The sequence below is a fragment of the Pipistrellus hanaki genome (genome assembly GCF_964339955.1).
Source record: "Pipistrellus hanaki genome assembly, chromosome: 8".
In the NCBI taxonomy this organism is placed as follows: domain Eukaryota; kingdom Metazoa; phylum Chordata; class Mammalia; order Chiroptera; family Vespertilionidae; genus Pipistrellus; species Pipistrellus hanaki.
In genome coordinates, this window is record NC_140510.1 from 71,442,558 (window position 1) to 71,448,557 (window position 6,000).

Genomic DNA, 6,000 nt, shown 5'->3' on the forward strand with positions numbered 1-6,000 from the left:
GTTTCCAATTGAAGAAATTTGGAATCCAATCTCAACATAAGCGTCCTCTCTGGGCATTTGGAGGTTAATTTTAACTTCACTTGTAGGACACAGTGCCTAGAATAGATGATTTTGGGATGCTTAATTTTATTTTTCAACTGTGGATTGGTATTGCTAAAAAATATAGAATAGATATACTCTTGTCTCCGCGTGTTTACAAAGTGTAGAAATGATCTACTTGCAAACTTTAAAAAAATCAGTCTTCATGAAATTCTCTTACAAAATGAGTTCAATGGATGAGCTCATTAGTTTGAAAATTTGTCTAAATAAAAGCCACCCCCATTGCTCTCATCATCGAGAGAGGCGTGGCACGAGTGGAAGTGAACAGAGTGCTTTACTCCCAATCTAGAGAAACTAGTGAAGCGTTCCTGGGGGTGTGAGGGGGAAGGCCAACTTTTTACATCCAGTGCACTCCATTCTAAGGCTCCTGCTCTATCGTGGGCTGCACCTGCTTCTTCTCTTCACCACTTATCCCTTTCCAACACAATATGTATTACGTTGATTGTCTCTTTCCGCCACAAGGCACTGTGCACAAGGGAAGGGGCTTTGCCCGTTTTGTTCACTGCAGCAGCTAAAGCAGTGACGGTACAACATAGCAGGGACTCGGGAAACGTTTGTGGAACGGACGAAATCATGGCTTCTTGCTCATCACATGCCAACCAGCGACCTGTAGGTCTCAGAACACAGTATGAGCCTAGAAAATACTCGAGTGTTAGCTGGTAGAGGCGACCCCTCGGGTCCTCAGAGAAGGGCAGCCAAGCAGCGAGTTAGACACCAACGCCTCCAATCCCGCCAATCGCGCCGGCCATTGCTTTGCAAACGTATGAAAAAGCCAGTGTGCGGCCTTAGGGGCTGTTACTGGGTTAGGAGAGGGGTCCTTTGCTCAGTAAGTTCCCAGCACCACCGAGTTTATATAAAACAAAAAACGGCCTCCAAAGGAATGCGCCTCCGCCACCGCCACCCGCTGAGGATTAACCTTGACCCCTCGCCTCAGCTACTCTGCCCGCCGACGCGACAGGAAGGGGGCGGCTAACCGTCGCAGTCACGGCCTCGACGCTCCGTCCCCTGCGAGGCCAGCAGGCGGAGGCCCCGGAGGAAATGGCCGCGGAGACAACTTCCTCGGGTTCTCGCGGGTCATCGTCAATTTGGGCGCTGACACGAGGGTCCACCCCCTCCCCACCAAAGTGCGGGAGGGAAAAAAAGGCTAACCAGCGAGAAATTTTGCCCCACAAACCCGCCAGCAGCCGTGGCGGGAACCCTCAACGGCACCGACCCGACGTCGGCCTCGTGCGTGGCTAAGCCCGCGGCCTCGGCGTGGCGCAAACTGATTGGCTGCCCCCGCGGGCGCGGGGCGGGGCTGCGAGTGACGACGCCAACTCCGCTCCTTCCGCCCCGCCCGCGCCCCTCCCCCTCTCGTCCCTCCATGACCCCTCCCCCTGCTCAGCGATCTGCTCGGACCCGTGCACTTGGGGTGTTGGGGGGGTCCGGTCCAGCCTGGGCCGCCCGCGCCCTTCTCCCAGGCCCTCGGGGCCCCCACGGGCCAGTCGAGGAGGGAGGAGGCGCCGCCCCGACAACCCCTCGCGGCGCAGGAGCGACCAAGCGAGCGTCAAAGCCCAGTTTGGGCGGGAAAGCTCTTTCTCCAGCCCGGACCCTTTCGGGTGCACAGGGCCCCTGCCCCCACCGCCCCCCAAAACCTCCGGCGGTTTCCGAGGTTCTCCCCCCACCCCCAACCTGCCTGGACCCGGCCAGGCCCAGCGGCCGCGCCTTCCCGAACCCAGGACACAATCCGTCGGGGCTGACAGACTGGCAGGCCGCTCCTCGCAGGGGTCGACGGGGCCGCCGGTCCGCGCTTCTCCCCGCAAGAGAGGGGGCGTTTGGGCTCCAGACCCCCCGCCGCCCTCTCCTCCCCGCCGCCACCCCGTCCTCACCGCCATGGGATCGCTCTCCATCTTCCTCCGCGCCCTTCGGAAACCGGAGCGGGAGCGGGGTGGACGGCCGTCTGGCAGCTCCGTGGCGTCGCTCCTAGGGCTGCCCGCGCTCTGGGCGGCTCTCTTCGCGGGGAATGAGCTGCGGGGGGGGGGGGGGGGGGGGGGGGAGGGCGACGTCGCGGGCGGCGCCGCGGGGGGAGGGGCGCCAGGTGGGCCGAGGCCGGGCGTCCGGGCAGAGCGGGCGGTGGGCGTCGTGGCGGCCGGCGGGGCGGCCGGCTCTGGGCCGCTGTCGCCTGCTCCCGGCCGGCGGGGCGGAGGGCGGACGGTTAAGCCGGCCCCATGCGCCGCACGCTGTGCCCGCCGGTCCCCTCGGAACCCCGTCGGCCCCTGGGACCTGGGCTCGGCGAGGTGGCGGGGACCCCGGGTGGACTGGGCGCGGCGCCGTCGGGAGGCCGGAGCCAGCCGAGGGGCGGTTCCCAGAGGCACACGCTCCCCGCGGGGCTCGGAGGAGCCCCGGCCGCCGCAAAGCACCTGCCGTCCGTCCTGTCACTCATCCCGCCGGGCGGGCGGGCTGGCGGCGCGGGCGGCGGGGCCGGGACCCTCCCCTCCGCCCAGCCCGGGCTCCCGCGGCTCGACCCGCCGGGCTCCGCCGGGACCCGCACAGCCTGGGGAGCCGGTCGCGGGGAAGCCACCGTGCGGACTGGGCGCCGTGTGGCCCGGCGATCTCCTTTGGAAGACATATTTGTAAAGGAGGGCGGAGGACCGGTCCTATGGGCGATGGATGCCATAATGCATAGCCCAGCTGTAAATAATTACAACGAGATAACTTTATGTCTAGGAAAATTTTTGTGCACAAATTTTTAAAATTATTTTTTTTAAAAAAATGTATTTTACTGATTTCAGAGAGGAAGGGAAAGAGAGAAACATCCATGATGAGAGAGAAACATTGATTGGCTGCCTCTTGCATGGAGCCCGCAACCAAGGCATGTGCGCTTGGCCAGATCAAACATGGGACCTTAGTCCACAGGCTGATGCTCCATCCACTGAGCCAAACCAGCTAGGGCAGTATAAATATTTTTAAAAGGTAGCTGAGAATGTGTGATATTAGCAAAATGTGACATAACGCATAGCCAAGTTGTAAGTAATTACAACTTGTAAATAATGGTGTAAGTATGTAAATAATGGTGGTTATTATAGCTGCTATTTATCAAGACCTCACCTTATACTTTATAATAAATCTACTTAGTCATTTCATTCTCATAGCAATCTTTCAAGTAGGTTCTGTTATCTTCATATTGCAGGTGAGGGGATGGAGAATAAGAGATTAATTTGCCAAGGTCTTAAAGCTATAGGAAATTTAACCGGAGGCCTCTGATAACAGTTCACGATTTTAAGTAAGCATTTTTGTCATATGTTTTTAAAGAATCAGCAGCAATAATTGTTAAAAGTGGTAACTTTTGTTTTCTACTGTAAAAATTTGACTTTGGTTTATTTTAAAGGGTTATTTAAAAATACACAGCATAAATATGACAATGTTTTAATCTGTTTAAAGATTAGCTCATACTATTTTATTTGCTAAAATAATATTTTTACTTGCTAAAAAATAAATGGGAAACAATTTTTGTTAATTGAATACAGTTCAGCTAAAGTACCCTAAAAGTCTGCATGCAATATAAGTTCATTTTTTCAAGTTTTAAGTGTCTGTAGAAATAAAAAATACAAATTAAAACATATTCTAGAGCAGAATAATTTTGCTATTTAATACCATTGATCTTTAGGCATTTTCCTAGCAGTAATGATGGGTTTGCTAGATATTACTGTCTTCTCTTTTTCCTCAGTCTTTTTTCTTTAAACCTTTAAAAAGTATTACAGATGTCTCCCTTTTATTCCCTCTTTGCCCCCCTTCACCTGGTTCCTGCCTGCCCCAGGCCGTCCACCCTGTTTTATGTGTCCATAGGTAATGCATATATGCATTTAATTCTTTGGTTAATCTCTTCCCAAGCCCTTTCCCCACTTTATCAGTCTGTTCTATGTTTGCATGCCTCTGGTTCTATTTTATTAATAGTTTATTTTGTTCATTAAATTCCTTATTTATTTATTTTGATTTTTAGATTCAGTTGTTGATAGACATGCATTTATTGCCATTTAGTTCATTTTTAAAAGTCATATTTAATTTAATATCAAGAATTCAATACCAAAGGCCCAAAATACAATGAAGGAACACATTCCCCCGTTAACACCAATGACAATGCTCTATCAATATGTGTCTGTTGAATGGAATGGGGGTTTAATAAATTTCATTATTAAAAAATAATACAGTGAGTCTCATCACAGCCAGTATCCTTATACAATCTAGTCGTGAAATGAATGTTTCTATTGCTTCAGATAGTTTAAACCTGAAGTTTGATACCACACCTTCATGTTTGTACAGTCTTCAGTAAGATTATCTACAGAATTAGCAGCCATTCAAAGAACAGACCATTGATTCAAACCACATTGATTTAAGGCTCAATCAAGTAATACGGACTCCAAAATGAAATGGCTAAATAGATGTATTACTTGTACTGATATCTATTAAGTAGTTTCCTAGCAAATAAAACCTTAAATGCAAGGCTCACCTCATTTGAGTTTTGACCAAGAAGTTCAACAATGATCATGAACAGTCTTATAGGCAATATGGATATACACTGTCTCTAAGTCACTATGCTCAAGGTTAAGAGCGATGCAAATTCCATTTTTACATTTTACTGGAATTTTACACATTCAGTTTATGATTTTAAATCTATAGGTTTTCATTCCTCCAAACTGTCTGAAGACACAGTGTGCCACAGACTCAAGACTTCTGTTTCTCCCTCTATTTTATTCAAACGGAAATATTTCTCAAGTGTCTGCATGTCCTAGATGGGGGATTTTTCAGAGGTGGCCACTTCTTTGGAATAGTCCAACGCCATCAGGCCTCTGAAGCAAGGGGAGGGGGAAGAGAAAAAAGCTGAAGCACAAGGGTCATCTGGTAAGTTTTACATTAGCCATTACAAGCTGGATAGTATAAGAATGTGGCTTTTGTGGCTCAAAAAGTCTGAGTCTTGGTGTGGAAATGAATACTTGGCTGTCCCACCACAGCTTTCTCCTAGTGCGACTGTCAGGGAGGCCTGGACTGAGGAGTGTGACTTGTTTCCCTATCAGGCGTAAACTTCCAGGCACCCAGTTCATTTTGGGCTTGTTCCAGTTTGTCCTTAGTCTGTTCCAGTTCACCTTTCATTTTTAGGAAAATCAAGTTGATGGCAGGGTCTTCCATGGTTGATCACAGCTGGCTGACACTGGGCTGCTGGACTTACTTGAGATACTGGATTTGAGTAGTACGCTCTTGCAGCTCTTGCTCCTTGGTTGCTAGTCCCATTACAAGGATGTTTTCCATTGGTGCAGACTCGTGCTGCTGTTGCTTTAGTTTTTCTTCCCATTTCCTTAAGCCAGTTACATCATTAGAGTACAGATCTCTGTACTTGCCCCCCAAAGCTTGCACATATGCTTAATACTGTTTCCATCTTAAAATTAACCCATCTCGTGCCATAACTTTGAAGTATGTCTCACTTAGTCAAACCTTGTTGGGTAGAGGTTCCTCCTTGGTCATCTTGAATCCTTTCCAGCCAGAGGCTGTGCCAGTGCTGCCCAGAGTCCCCCTCCCTACCCCCTGCCGACCCCCGAGCTCCCTTGTTCATATTTTTGATCTTTTATTTATTTTTCTTAAGACACTTAAACACTTCATGTAATAATAGTTTGGTGGTGATGAACTCCTTTAGCTTCTCCTTATCTGACCTTCAATTCTAAATGATAGCTTTGCTGGGTAGAGTAATCTTGGTTGTAGGTTTTTGCTATTCATCACTTTGGATATTTCTTGCCACTCCCTTCTGGCCTGAAAAGTTTCTGTTGAGAAATCAGCTGACAGTCCTGTGGGCGCTCCCTTGTAGGTAACTGATTTTCTTTTGCTGATTTTAAGATTCTCTGTTTTTAACCTTTGGCATTTAAATTATAACTT

General features: G+C 49.4%; 1 pseudogene across 1 annotated transcript; it reads right to left on the reverse strand.

Moving 5' to 3' along the window:
- Positions 1–5,014: 5,014 nt before the first annotated feature.
- On the reverse strand, positions 5,015–5,595 carry LOC311626403 (pre-mRNA-splicing regulator WTAP-like; annotated as a pseudogene). The gene has a single exon. The product of its transcript is annotated as a pre-mRNA-splicing regulator WTAP-like (transcript).
- Positions 5,596–6,000: the final 405 nt, after the last annotated feature.